The following is a 15,568-nucleotide window of genomic DNA, read 5'->3' as shown; positions in this document are numbered from 1 at the left end:
CTCTCTCTCTCTCTCTATATATATATATATATATATATATATATATATATATATATATATATATATATATATATATATATATATATATATATCAGTATACCTAAAATACGACAAGGTTTGTAAAACAAATTGAACTGAACGAGAGAGAGAGAGAGAGAGAGAGAGAGAGAGAGAGAGAGAGAGAGAGAGAGAGAGAGAGAGAGAGAGAGAGAGAGAGAGAGAGAGAGAGAAATATTTCGCATGGAAAGGTTCACACGAATGACCATGAACCACCATATGAACTAAAGCTTCACAAGTCTCGAGCGTCGGAGTGAGCCATATGATAATCATATAATATGTTTCACAGCCTCGGGCGTCGAAAGGAGGAGATATATGACATAATATACAGTACGTCTGGCAACAAATAGAGGGAATAACAGAGTATTCTGAACATGACAGCCACCAGGCAAGGACGATGCAGACTCACTGAGTCAAGAGTAATTCCTCGAAACAAACGAACGATTGCTCACAACACACATATATACTCAACATGGTGACTGGAGCGGTGTTTTCATGCGCTATCCGCTGATCCGTTACGTCATATGAGTGGAGAGACGACAGAAACATTCCATAGAAGACGAGACTCATGGTTGAGGACGATCCCGGGTGAACCTAAGGCAAGGACGGCAGCTGCGGGTATGAACAGAAACGTACATCAAATGAGGCTAGAGGACGAAGCCAGGCGATCGAGAGAAGCGTCGGTCGGCAATATATACAAGGTCGAGCGGTGGGCGCAACGCGCTTGCCCCTGTAACTATGGCACAACCTCGTCGTAGGTACTGGTGGGTAGGTAGGTACACTTACACAGGCTACCTCCCTACACCCGGTCAGACCCGGGCCACCTCCCTACACCCAGGCCACCTCCCTACACCCGGCCACACTTCCCTACACCCGGCCACACTCCCCTTGCTCCAGACCCCAGGTGGCCGCACGGCTGCCCGTGAGCAACTTTTTTAGAATTTCAGATTATATACTGACAGGAAATCCTACCAATATACATTATTATTATTATTATTATTTTATTTAGTATCATCATCATTATTATCAATATAAAATAGTAGTAGTAGTAGTAGTGGTAGTAGTAATAGTAGTAGTAGTAGTAGTAGTAGTAGTAGTAGTAGTAGTAGTAATAATAATAATAATAATAATAATAATAATAATAATAATAATAATAATAATAATAATAATCTTTTTTTCATACTATTCGCCATTTCCCGCGTTTGCGAGGTAGCGTTAAGAACAGAGGACTGGGCCTTAGAGGGAAAATCCTCACCTGGCCCCCTTCTCTGTTCCTTCTTTTGGAAAATTAAAAAAAAACGAGAGGGGAGGATTTCCAGCCACCCGCTCCCTCCCCTTTTAGTCGCCTTCTACGACACGCAGGGAATACGTGGGAAGTATTCATAATAATAATAATGTTTTCATATTTTTTTTGTAGTTGGCCATGAAAGTGAGGTAACGCCCGGAACACATGAAGAATGGCCTCATTCGCTCACATCCATTCTCTAGCGTAATGCACCGAAACCACAGCTCCCTATCTATAACCAGACCTCATAACACCTTTCCGTTGTTTGCCCTGACCGCTTCAGATGCCCTGGTTCAGCCAACGTCGCTTCCTGTATACCACATCGGTCTAATTTGCTGTATCCTTTGCACTCCTCACAGCTGCATGTTCAGGCCCCGAATCATCAGGTTTCCCGTTTTTTTTTCTCGTTCCCTCTACATGTTATCCTCTCCTCCTTCATCCTCTCCATATGACCAAGCCATATCAGCACATTCCATTCAACTCTCTCATACGTACCCTTCTTAATACCATACCTCCCTGTTACCGTGTCATGTTTCACTCGATCAAGCCTCCTCACATCACCTATTGTTCTCAAACATTTCAATTCCAACACATCCACCTTCTTCCGTACTTTATCTAGTAACCCCGCCTCGCGCCAATACAACACCGTCGGAACTACTATACCCATCAAACATACCTCTCTTTCCAAACATTTCTCACTGCCCCCAGGACCTTCGCGCTCTTACCCACCCTATGGCTCATTCAGCTCTAATGGTTCCACCCGTTGTCACGTCCACTCCCAGGGTATCTCAAACACTCCACAGGGTGTGCACATTCAAACTCACACTTCAGCTAACCTGTCTCTTCCCATTATTAAACTTCTCTCTCTCTCTCTCTCTCTCTCTCTCTCTCTCTCTCTCTCTCTCTCTCTCTCTCTCTCTCTCTCTCTCTCTCTCTCTCTCTCTCGCGGGGTAAGTACACGTTGTCACTATCGTCTCTAAGTTTACCATAACCATGTAAGAGGAGGCAGTGATGGGGAGCAATTACCCTAACATCTCATCACGTCATGCTCGACTGAGTTTTTGCCTGACACTGCAGCTGACGCTAATATACTGCGGCTGACACGAAAGGATATTCACATGGCTGACACTGAGGGGCATTTGGTCCATTTGGGAGATGTCTGTAAGGAAATGAGCCCTCAAGTGTCGTGGAGATAATTCTGACTGATACTGAGAGATACCTGGCCAACACTGAGAGATTCTAAACTTGCTGACACACTGACACTTTGAGCTGTAGGAAAGTCGTAGCTGACAGGAGGAAACTTGTAGCTGACACCGATGAGTTGTGACTGACAGATAGCACCGAGCATATATATATATATATATATATATATATATATATATATATATATATATATATATATATATATATATATATACACACACGTGTGTGTGTGTGTGTGTGTGTGTGTGTGTGTGTGTGTGTGTGTGTGTGTGTGTGTGGCATTGTTGTCTCAGTGTTCAGTGGACGGGACATGGAACAGCTGTTCCTTTGAGACAGACTCTTTTTAAGCAGGCGAGATCCTAAGCCACGGAGATCTATTATTAGCCTACCGTTTATCGTCAGCAAGACTGCTCTTCCCTACAGCTTAAAAAAGAAAATAAATATATATTCCATGACTGACTAGGGTTTAAGTGGGCGAGGTTGTTGCCCAAGCGTAAGTGCGCAGGCGCGGCGAGGACGCCCAACCTATATAAAAAGGTGGGACACTACGGCCAGTCCATTACTGCCACTACTCTGGCCTGGTACACATTTACTCGGAAGGTGAGTTGCTCTCTTAGGTGTGGCCCAGGTGAGTGTTACTTGCTCCTGTATATATCGTTATCATATTACATCATACTGAGGTTGAATGGCTGCGTCTAATACATCAGTGAGCGTTACTTGCTCCTGTATATATCGTTATCATATTACATCATACTGAGGTTGAATGGCTGCGTCTAATACATCAGATTTTTAAGTTGCGTGCCTCTGTGGGTTGCCGATCATCTCAAGTCTTCAATGAGCGGATTATAATCATCGGCTACTGGATCCACTAATCGTAAAGTCTGATAAATAAAATCAATCTCAAATCAGTGTTATCTTACAGAGAGCTTTGCCGTTTCTACAACACATTTGTCACAATAAATGTCTTGAGCACGGAAGGATACGAATGTCCTGTACGATATTTGTTGAAAAATATTACTTCTACAACGTATTTTCCAGTTCAATGACTCCAAGTGTAAGAAGTCTCAGAATCTTCGACAAGTTGGCCAGTTTTCGATGGAATTTCTCAGCATGAACTTATATGAGCTTAAATCCCAATTTCCTTCGAGTTTATTTTCTAATTTCAAACTTAAGTGGTTATATATTTAAGCGAATAGTATAAATCTATTTTGTTTTCCAGCCTGTATATTTCTATAGGGAAGAGAGCCTTGTATATGAGGTTCGCGGCTTTAAGGTTGCTTTAGTATTACGAAATGGAACCACAGTGGCAAGGGCTAGAACGACCACTCTTCATTGGGAAGGGATGTATCACGGTGTGTTTCTGAGAGAGAGAAAAAAAAGCTTTGGTTTTTAAACAGGACCAAACACGGACGCAAGTTCGAAGTACATATGATAATCTACAGGAATGAATGCCATCTGGTCTACAGACCAGATGGTACTCATTGCATTTATGTCCAGAGAGAGAGAGAGAGAGAGAGAGAGAGAGAGAGAGAGAGAGAGAGAGAGAGAGAGAGAGAGAGAGAGAGAAGGGTACTTTTCAGACATTATGGACAGAGATTACAGGAAGGGGCATAGGTTTAGTCAGAGGAGCATTAGGGGGTGAAGGAATGTTAGAATCATCCAAAGTAGAATTAGAGGAGAAGCGAGTACCTGAGTTACTCTATCAATGATCGTAGAGACAGCCACACGCTCGTCTTCCATCTTGAATGTGCCCTGTATTGTCTGTCCTCCTGCACATAATGTATCTATACACCGGCTATCATGACTGAGCGACATCTTCCCGCCTCATTTACCATAATTTTCACAACTGTTCCTCGTGTTTTTCATCACTTGTCTCGCTCACAGTGCTATGCCTCACCCCCGGGGTCAATCAACCAAATTATTGTCTCCTTCAGCCAGCAGGTAGCACTGTGGAAGCAGTTAAATAGCTGCTGCAACAGCAGGTGGCAGGGTGGAAACAGTGAAACAGCTGCTGCAACAGCAGGTGGCAGGGTGGAAACAGTGAAACAGCTGCTGCAACAGCAGGTGGCAGGGTGGAAACAGTGAAACAGCTGCTGCAACAGCAGGTGGCAGGGTGGAAGCAGTGAAACAGTTGAGAACCCCTGACGGTGAGAGGCAGCAGTGTTACCACCGCCACCACTAACTATACTAATTTGTTAATTTGTGTTCTGATTTGGTGGTTGAGCGTCGCGTCCCCCGGTTCATGGCGCGCGGCCCGGGCCAGCCCATCCTCACCGAATCCGAGCTGGCCCAGTCACGCCCAGTCCCAGGTGCATGCCGGCCCGGGCCGTCCCCAGCTCGCCCAGCAACAGGCTATAGACTTGAGCCTCTCTCCCTCCTACACACACTATCCCATTACTATTCATAAGATATTTAAAGTCAGTCAAAAATAACAAAAGTAAACATTAACTCTCTATACTTTTCTCATAACTGGAACGTAATTACAGGGCCTGATATACCACGACACTGTCGTCGCCTGCGTTGCGTTAACATAACGAACTGGACGAAGGAATCGGAAATAATAGATTCCTCGGTACGTGATCAGAATAAAGGTCAAAGAGAAACTGCCTACGCTTCCGCACATCACAGAAACTTTACACACACACACACACACACACACACGTGTACGTATGTGGTAATGAAAATGTGAGACGTTACCATATACAAATGGAAAAAGAGGTAGGATTCAAGGATCGTATCAGGGAAAATGATATTGTTGGAGTTGTATAAAGTTACTAAAGAGTGGGATACATGGTGACAAGGAGAGAAAGGTGGGATATAAGAGGAGGAGGACTGGCCCTATTAAGACGATGCTGCCTTACGTTCAGGAAACACCAGAAGATGGTTCGTTTAGTCATTCCAATCCAGTACCAGGCGAGCCTCGAGTGTACAGACCCTGGATAGTACAGCGAACATGATGCATTCCGTAAGACCAAGTGGAAGCAACCTATCATGGAAAAGCCCTGGCTGACGTCATGGATAGGTCTGGTCTGGTGATACCCAATTAGTGCGCGTGAAGTGCTGGCTGACGTCACTGGCACGAGGAGGAGGGGGGGGGGGGGTGAAAAGGCCCTATCAGTGGAAGCTGTGGGTGACGTCATATACAATGAAGGTTCAAGCGCGCGCCCACACCCGCACCAACCCGGGAAAAAAGTCATTTCATTCTACAGCCGATGATCGATGTGGGCGGAAGGTAAACAATGATTTACTCCCGAGACTCATTAACAGTTGGCCAGCCCTCTCTCGGTCCTATTTCACCTCGTCACTTCATCATACACTCAAAAAAGAAAAAAGAAAGTAAAAAAAACACAAGGAAAATCTGACGTTGTTAATGGTAGGGAACAAAACGCAAGTTTATACGATGATGTTTAACGGCTGATTCGGTGAATCAATTAAGTATTGGAAAATTACGCTGTACCTACTAGGCTTTAACCTCGGCGCGGGGACACATAGGTTGCAAGAGACCCAGGCAGGGGACCTGGGACATGTAACACCGTAAAGAGGTGACGGTGTTGTGTTCGTAAAATGTTCTGCTTAAATAACTGAGAGGAACACCGTGTGGGGAGGTGAGTGACAGGTGAGCTGCGCTGCAGCAATCCTGGACCCGCGCAACCTCTCTGGGCATCAAAAGACGGCTTAAAACTTTGGGTATCGGTTTTTCGATGACATAAAAGAATAACTTAGCATAAATGTCGTAAATAATAAGAATAACGAGAGTGTTCTTCACGAGTGATAACGCGTTATATCTGGTAATCTGAACGTAAAACGAAATCCAGTGGTTCTTTGTCCAGCAATTTAACATGGACAAGTAGGGTACTGAACACCCTTCCAACTTCGCAACCTCAGATGAAAGCAAGAAAAAGGCAAGGTGAATTTCCTTAACCACTAAATATGGGAACAAAGAGCAGAACAGAGCCTTACCAGCCAATAACTACCTTTGTTTCCAACCCGCACCGCGCTAACCGCTGTAACCTGTGGATTTTTATGGGATTAAAGCGAATTAACTATAAAAACCCTCTTTTTTTCAACATGGCAATTGTGCTACTATCCATCATGGGCATCGCAGTGTGAGGCAAATCACGTACGACATTCATAGAAACAATGCTTGTGTTTCTGAATGTCGTGCGTTTGTACAACGCCCAGGTTGTCGGGAATGATAATAAACCTCTTAAGTACCTGTTGATATACATACAAGTTAATGTATGACGATACTAACGAGCTTGAAACACGACATAAATTTCCTGAAGAGCTTGCGGAGAGAAAGGCTATTTGTCTGGGTCCGAGCTAACAATTTGTGAAAGGTTACACGCCCCTGTGGACTAATTAGTGGTTACCAGGCTTGGAGTTGCATTACGACCTGAGAAAGATAATGACCACATTTTCCATTAATGAGAGAACCTGCAGGTTTTCATGACACAATAACATAAGCAATTATGTCCTCAGAAAATCGTATACAGATGTTTTACACTTTGCACGATAATTAATGGCTGTGTGATGGTCACAAGGAAAGGAAGGCTCGCCTTAATACATTTGAAAACAAGAATCGTATTTCCTCGGATCTTTCCCCTTTCAACATTCAGGCGATACGATGCATAATAACCTGCAGGACAGGACTTGTCTGCAGGTGGATGAACAGTCAGGGACAACAGCTTGGCTGCGTGAACAACAGGCGCATATACAGGATCATGCTTACACACACAGTCCACATTAACCCCCCCCCCCCCCCAGCCACTCATGATATACACATTTGCGGTCCCGAATGCAGCTTTAAAAATAAATTTTGTCTAAAAGAACGATAGGGACATCTTGCTATTACAACTTAAATAAAAACGTGTAATCATTTATATATTACGTTTATATTTATTTTTTTTTATTTATTATACTTTGTCGCTGTCTCCCGCGTTTGCGAGGTAGCGCAAGGAAACAGATGAAAGAAATGGCCCAACCCCCCCCCCATACACATGTATATACATACGTCCACACACGCAAATATACATACCTACACAGCTTTCCATGGTTTACCCCAGACGCTTCACATGCCTTGATTCAATCCACTGACAGCACGTCAACCCCGGTATACCACATCGCTCCAGTTCACTCTATTCCTTGCCCTTCTTTCACCCTCCTGCATGTTCAGGCCCCGATCACACAAAATCTTTTTCACTCCATCTTTCCACCTCCAGTTTGGTCTCCCTCTTCTCCTCGTTCCCTCCACCTCCGACACATATATCCTCTTGGTCAATCTTTCCTCACTCATTCTCTCCATGTGCCCAAACCACTTCAAAACACCCTCTTCTGCTCTCTCAACCACGCTCTTTTTATTTCCACACATCTCTCTTACCCTTACGTTACTCACTCGATCAAACCACCTCACACCACACATTGTCCTCAAACATCTCATTTCCAGCACATCCATCCTCCTGCGCACAACTCTATCCATAGCCCACGCCTCGCAACCATACAACATTGTTGGAACCACTATTCCTTCAAACATACCCATTTTTGCTTTCCGAGATAATGTTCTCGACTTCCACACATTCTTCAAGGCCCCCAGAATTTTCGCCCCCTCCCCCACCCTATGATCCACTTCCGCTTCCATGGTTCCATCCGCTGCCAGATCCACTCCCAGATATCTAAAACACTTCACTTCCTCCAGTTTTTCTCCATTCAAACTCACCTCCCAATTGACTTGACCCTCAACCCTACTGTACCTAATAACCTTGCTCTTATTCACATTTACTCTTAACTTTCTTCTTCCACACACTTTACCAAACTCAGTCACCAGCTTCTGCAGTTTCTCACATGAATCAGCCACCAGCGCTGTATCATCAGCGAACAACAACTGACTCACTTCCCAAGCTCTCTCATCCCCAACAGACTTCATACTTGCCCCTCTTTCCAAAACTCTTGCATTTACCTCCCTAACAACCCCATCCATAAACAAATTAAACAACCATGGAGACATCACACACCTCTGCCGCAAACCTACATTCACTGAGAACCAATCACTTTCCTCTCTTCCTACACGTGCACATGCCTTACATATATTATATTACATTGTTAACGGGGAAAAAATCTCTTCTGGTGACACATGGTACGTACCATGAGACATTGCCACCACATGATCCCAGAGCTTTTATGTTTTCCCGTAAGAACCCGCACTGTTCTCCCGTAACAACGTAGAGACAACGTAACAACCCGCACTGTTCTCCCGTAACAACGCAGAGACAACGTAACAACCCGCACTGTTCTCCCGTAACAACGCAGAGACAATCATCATAATAATATATCCTGTTTAACACAATGCTAATGAGATACAAATGGAGTTTGTCTCTAGTAACGTCCTTATAGCTTTGAACACGTCGGTGCGACCACTGAACAAGACGGTGCGACAATGAAACACAAGGCCACGACCCTTGGAGACGACGGAGCGACCAGTGAACATAACGGAACGATCGTTGATCACGACGGTGTTAAATAATCGTAACGCCGTGCTGAATAATCGTACCGTTGTGCTCAATAATCGCACCGTCGTGCTCAATAATCGTACCATCGTGCTCAAGGATCACATCGTCGTGCTCAATAATCGCACCGTTGTGCTCAATAATCGTACCGTCGTACTCAAGGATCGTACCGTTGTGCTCAATAATCGTACTGTTGTGCTCAATAATCGTACCGTTGTGTTCAATAATCGCATCGTCGTGCTCACTCAATAATTGTACCGTTGTGCTCAATAATCGCATCGTCGTGCTCAATAATCGCACCGTTGTGCTCAATAATCGTACCGTCGTACTCAAGGATCGTGCCGTCGAGCTCAACGATCGTACCGTCGTGTGTAAATGTTAAATGAAAATTCCACTTGCATCCATCTTCACAATGCCAGCAGGTCACTTAGCTGCCACAAGGCCTGGGAACAATCCAACACACGATCATACACAAGGATAATTCTGGAGACTTAATTAGCCGCCAAGCAACGACCACACAGGCTGGCAAACCTAATAAATTAACCGATGCAGCCAAGCACGGTAGGCGAGGGACTCCGTTCAGTCAGCTGACAGGCCGGGGCTGACAGTTACAACTGTCAGGTCGTCACTGGGAGCGGTTGGCACGCCTGAGCTGACAGTCTCAACTGTCAGATCGTGACTAGGGACGGTTGGCACGCCTGGGCTGACGACTCCGAACAACAAGCTGTCGTAAGCAACTGTTGCTTCCCCTTGAATGACGTCACGAGTCAATTCTTTCGTATAATGAGCTTAATTTTCCCCCGTCTTGAAACGCGTCACACGAACATGACTTATGTTTACCGAGGGTTGGGTCAAGTGCAGTCATCATGGGTCACGTGCAGCCATGGGTCACGTGCACCACGGGTCACGTACCAGCTAATGGTCTATGCAGCCATGGGTCAAGTGTTTCATGAACCACCTGAAACTGTCTCCCGAGGTTATGGGTCATCTGGATTGGTTGATCATGGGTCACGGTTACTAGGCTAACATGGGTCATGAGTCAGCTGGGGTCAAGTGTGACCTTGAGTCATGGATCACCTGGGTTCAAGTGTGACCTTGAGCCATGGATCACATGGGGTCACGTGTGACCTTTAAGCCATGGATCACCTGGGGGCCAAGTGCTACATGGGGTCAATGATCATTAGCCAAGTGGGTCTCAGGGAAGGTTAGTGGGTTTTCACATGGCCATGGCCCCGCACGACGTGTTCCTGACGCCACCAGCAGGAGAATAAGAACGATCCCTCCGTCACTTGAAGAAAGATCCAGTAGAGGACTGGATTGTATGCCCCGGCCAGGAGAGCATCGCATCTGCAATGCGTTCAGCACAGCATTGCGATATCCCAGCCAAAGAAGCAGTGCCCATCCCAGGGAACGTCAGCGAAGGAAGGGAGGGAGGGGGAAGGTCGCTGAGAGCTCCCACAGTGACGAAGTTTGCTTTTCGCGGGAATGGTTAGAAGGTTGGCGCGCGCCCAACTGGACACCATCAGCCTCCAACAATACCTCCAGCTCTCCCACAACAACTCCTCCAGCCTCCCACAAGAACACCTCCAGCTCTCCTTCAACAATACCTCCAGCTCTCCCACAACAACTCCTCCAGCCTCCCACAAGAACACCTCCAGTTCTCCTTCAACAATACCTCCAGCTCTCCCACCACAGCACCTCCAGCCTCCCATCACACCACACCCGGCCTCCCACACCACCACCTCCAGCTCTCCCACCACAACACCTCCAGCCTCCCACCACAGCACCTCCAGCCTCTCCACCACAACACCTCCAGCCTCCCACCACAACATCCCCGGCCTCTCACACCACCACCTCCAGCCCTCCCCGTGCAGCAGCCACGCCCGGATTGTTAACACCATTTGACCCCTCATCACATTACTGTGTTGGCCTGAAGCCTACATACAGCCTTAGTACATCCTCGCAGATGGATTATGTACCCAGATGATTATACTGATTATCATCATCTGATGATCATCCACAGATTATTGTCCCTCTCACAACTATGTACAGCACACAATAATTCTGTTCCTATAGTTATATAATGATTATCACATACTATTACCTTAGTATTTCTTACATGACTTGATTATCACTATATCAAATCGTTACATCATAAGTCGTATGATTTCATTCACTAAGTACTCTATATCTACCGATAATTATAGGATGATTATAATGTTTTACCCTCATTACTATCTTAGATTACACTATGATCTCTGTGACGGGGATTACTACCTGATAATTCTCCCGATAATCGGATTATTATCCCATGATTATGACATAAACATAAACGACCAAAGACGAATACAAAAAGGTAAATGCTTAATGGAGAAAGCACGTAAAAAAAAAAGGTGGCACAAACTGGAAGAGAACGGAGACACACAAGCTACAGACATGAGCAAGATTTGGACAACAGAACCAGTTTGGCACACCCTTGGTTCCTAAGATAGTCTCCAGTCATCCCCCGATATACCCAAGTTTCGTGTAGAAAACTTCCTTTTCAAAGCAGCAAACATCATCACTACCATCCCCACCTCCCTCCAGACTGCCGAAAATTTATCAGTAAGACACAGACACACACACAAAAAAATGTATCCAGCAAATCCTCCACACACTGCTACACCTACACACCTTATCCTCTGTCTCTCCACTGCACCATCCCTTATCCAAGCCCATCCCACCAGCCCTTCTAACCACTCAACAACAAGAGACATATGCGACGCTGCACTAATGATGCTTCACTTCAATCGCTGTGCAGTAGACCACACCATCTCCGACCAAAGGAGTCAAACTCCCTCACTTATGTCTACAGATTGATCGTAAATCCTGTGAACTATTTTGAGAGGACTGGACCTCTAGCACGAAGGACGTGTGGCCAGCGACGTTACGTGGTGAAGGTGGGTGGCTTTCCTCTCCCTAGATGCCTCTGCGTAGATGGCCACAGGACGATGTGGTTCGTCTTCGGAGTAGAATCCCTCTTAGAAACTGCCCTGGTCAGGAGGTACAGATTCGCTCTCTTCCTCCTCCGAGAGAGAGAAAAAAAATATTGGTCTTTTTTTTCGCGTCTTAGGCGATCCCGAGGTTATTCAGGTGTCTCTGGCTCAGATTTTCTCGTGGATTTTCTTTGAGTCTGGTTCATCCGCTCGTGTGGGCAGCGCGCCTGACCGAAACCCCCCCCCCTTCTAACTCTACAGGAAACGAGAGAGAGAGAGAGAGAGAGAGAGAGAGAGAGAGAGAGAGAGAGAGAGAGAGAGAGAGAGAGAGAGAGAGAGAGAGAGAAGAGGGGGACATAAAACACAGGAGCTGGGTCGAGGGGAGCGCCCCGCCCCCCCTCGCGTAGCCCGTCACAACCTGTCCCAGCCTCCCCCCTGCGCCACAAGTGGTGATGGCAGGCGTGTGGCGCGCCTCACTTACACCCAATTACACTAACTAGGCAGTTTCCACCCTAGTGTGTCTGACCGAGCCAGCATCACCACTACAGGCACAACCATTATTATCTTCACCACAGGACAAACCTATCCTCCCTGTCTGTCTGTCACACGGACCCGTGGCTCGCCTCTCATGCCGATGGTAGGAGGGAGGGCATCTGTGTGTCTGTACCGTGAGGACCTGGTGTGTCTGTACCGTGAGGACCTGGTGTGTCTGTACCATGAGGACCTGGTGTGTCTGTACCGTGAGGACCTGGTGTGTCTACACCATGAGGACCTGGTGTGTCTACACCATGAGGACCTGGTGTGTCTGTACCGTGAGGACCTGGTGTGTCTGTACCGTGAGGACCTGGTGTGTATACACCATGAGGACCTGGTGTGTCTGTACCGTGAGGACCTGGTGTGTCTACACCATGAGGACCTGGTGTACCAGTCTGTACCGTGAGGACCTGGTGTGTCTGTACCGTGAGGACCTGGTGTGTCTGTACCGTGAGGACCTGGTGTGTCTGTACCGTGAGAACCTGGTGTGTCTGTACCGTGAGGACCTGGTGTGTCTACACCATGAGGACCTGGTGTGTCTGTACCGTGAGGACCTTGTGTGTCTGTACCGTGAGGACCTGGTGTGTCTGTACCGTGAGGACCTGGTGTGTCTGTACCGTGAGGACCTGGTGTGTCTGTACCATGAGGACCTGGTGTGTCTGTACCATGAGGACCTGGTGTGTCTGTACCGTGAGGACCTGGTGTGTCTGTACCGTGAAGACCTGGTGTGTCTGTACCGTGAGGACCTGGTGTGTCTGTACCGTGAGGACCTGGTGTGCCTGTACCATGAGGACCTGGTGTGTCTGTACCGTGAGGACCTGGTGTCTGTACCGTGAGGACCTGGTGTGTCTGCACTATGAGAACCTGGTGTGTCTGTACCATGAGGACCTGGTGTGTCTGTACCGTGAAGACCTGGTGTGTCTGTACCGTGAGGACCTGGTGTGTCTGTACCGTGAGGACCTGGTGTGTCTGTACCGTGAGGACCTGGTGTGTCTGCACCATGAGAACCTGGTGTGTCTGTACCATGAGGACCTGGTGTGTCTGTACCGTGAGGACCTGGTGTGTCTGTACCGTGAGAACCTGGTGTGCCTGTACCATGAGGACCTGGTGTGTCTGTACCGTGAGGACCTGGTGTCTGTACCGTGAGGACCTGGTGTGTCTGCACCATGAGAACCTGGTGTGTCTGTACCATGAGGACCTGGTGTGTCTGTACCGTGAAGACCTGGTGTGTCTGTACCGTGAGGACCTGGTGTGTCTGTACCGTGAGGACCTGGTGTGTCTGCACCATGAGAACCTGGTGTGTCTGTACCATGAGGACCTGGTGTGTCTGTACCGTGAGGACCTGGTGTGTCTGTACCGTGAGGACCTGGTGTGTCTGTACCGTGAGGAAGTGGTGTGTCTGTACCGTGAGGACCTGGTGTGTCTGCACCATGAGAACCTGGTGTGTCTGTACCATGAGGACCTGGTGTGTCTGTACCGTGAGGACCTGGTGTGTCTGTACCGTGAGAACCTGGTGTGCCTGTACCATGAGGACCTGGTGTCTGTACCGTGAGGACCTGGTGTCTGTACCGTGAGGACCTGGTGTGTCTGTACCAGTGAGGACCTGGTGTGTCTGTACCGTGAGGACCTGGTGTGTCTGTACCGTGAGACCTGGTGTGTCTGTACCGTGAGGACCTGGTGGATCTGACGGGTCTGTATCATAAAAGTAAGACCTTCTACAAGGTCCGCCATTACCGTAAGAACTTTCTACACGATCCACAGCCAACTTAGGACCCTCTATAAGACTCGCATCAACCTTTTTATCCTCCACGATGTACTACATCATCACTCTCCTGACTCTCCACAGGACCCACCATCACTCAAAAGTCCTCCAGCAACACTCCATCACACTACAGACCGAAGGAACTGTCCATCAACCTCGCAACATCCTTTAAAGATCCGCCATCCATCCTTCTGGCCGTAACAGCATCCATCACCCTTACGGATCCTAACAACATCCATCACCTCGGGGACACACGAGATTCCCCGTCACTCTACAAGCTTTAATAGAGTCCATCACCCTAGGGACCCCTTTATATAAAGGCTACCCTCACCCTACGATCCCTAACAATATCCGTCACCCTTGGCTTCATCGTGAGCCTGGGAGGGAGAGGAGGGGGGGCGATGATTTACACTCACCCTAGCACCCTACATCACCCTTGCGCCTCCCGAGGTTGACCAGACTTAATGAGTTCAATATTTACATCTGGGTTTATGGCGGTTAGAAAGGTACGTCCCTGAAACACCTGATTACAGCACCAGCGACCCCCACCCCATCCCCGAACGGACTCCACCGAGCTTAATATATTATGAAAATTAGCGAGACGAGAGAGGCAGGCTGGCCAGTGTGGACGCGGGGACAACAAAAGGGGCACTCAGTGTTTACATTGTCTCGGGCAGTGTGTTTTATAGTGTGATCATACACCACCGGCTGGAGCCTTGGTGGTGGCGATATCTTCTAATTCATGCCCTGAGTCTGGAAGTCTACATAACACCAGGTCCCTGTCATGTCCTGAGTCTGCAGGTCTACATGACTCCAGTTCCATGTCATGTCCTGAGACAGACAGGTACTGGGTATTCCAGGAAGATAAAAGTCTGGAACACACAGACACTAGTCACCTTAAAGCAACACAGTTACCCAACATTTCAAACTCGTAATTACAAAGCAAATGTAATCATTCACGATGAAAAATTAAATGGCTTGAAAACTCAACCTCAACATGCACTACAACATATGTAGTGTGTTACATCAACACACGTTACCATGCAAGATAATTCTCCGGTATACTAGACCCTGCCTCATGGGGGTAGAGGACACCTCATGACATCCACGTCAGGTGAACCTTCCCACCTCCCCATCCCTTCCCTTGGGGCCACAAACATCAGGGTCACACGGCTGTAAACCTTCCAACAGTCAGGCTGGCGGTCGCCTCTAAAAGCATACTTAAAAATACGATCCGGGACGCCTTACC

General features: G+C 47.3%; 1 protein-coding gene and 1 pseudogene across 1 annotated transcript in view; one reads left to right on the top strand and one right to left on the bottom strand.

Moving 5' to 3' along the window:
- Window positions 1–15,568, bottom strand: part of LOC139755144 (magnesium transporter NIPA2-like) — a 52,345-nt gene that overhangs the window by 33,654 nt on the left and 3,123 nt on the right. The gene's annotated exons all lie outside the window — the stretch shown is intronic.
- Window positions 1–15,568, top strand: part of LOC139755169 (uncharacterized) — a 33,437-nt pseudogene that overhangs the window by 15,449 nt on the left and 2,420 nt on the right.

This window comes from Panulirus ornatus, chromosome 2 (genome assembly GCF_036320965.1).
Source record: "Panulirus ornatus isolate Po-2019 chromosome 2, ASM3632096v1, whole genome shotgun sequence".
NCBI classification, from domain to species: domain Eukaryota; kingdom Metazoa; phylum Arthropoda; class Malacostraca; order Decapoda; family Palinuridae; genus Panulirus; species Panulirus ornatus.
Note: the sequence above shows the minus strand (reverse complement) of the source record. Positions and strands in the feature narration are given on the sequence as shown.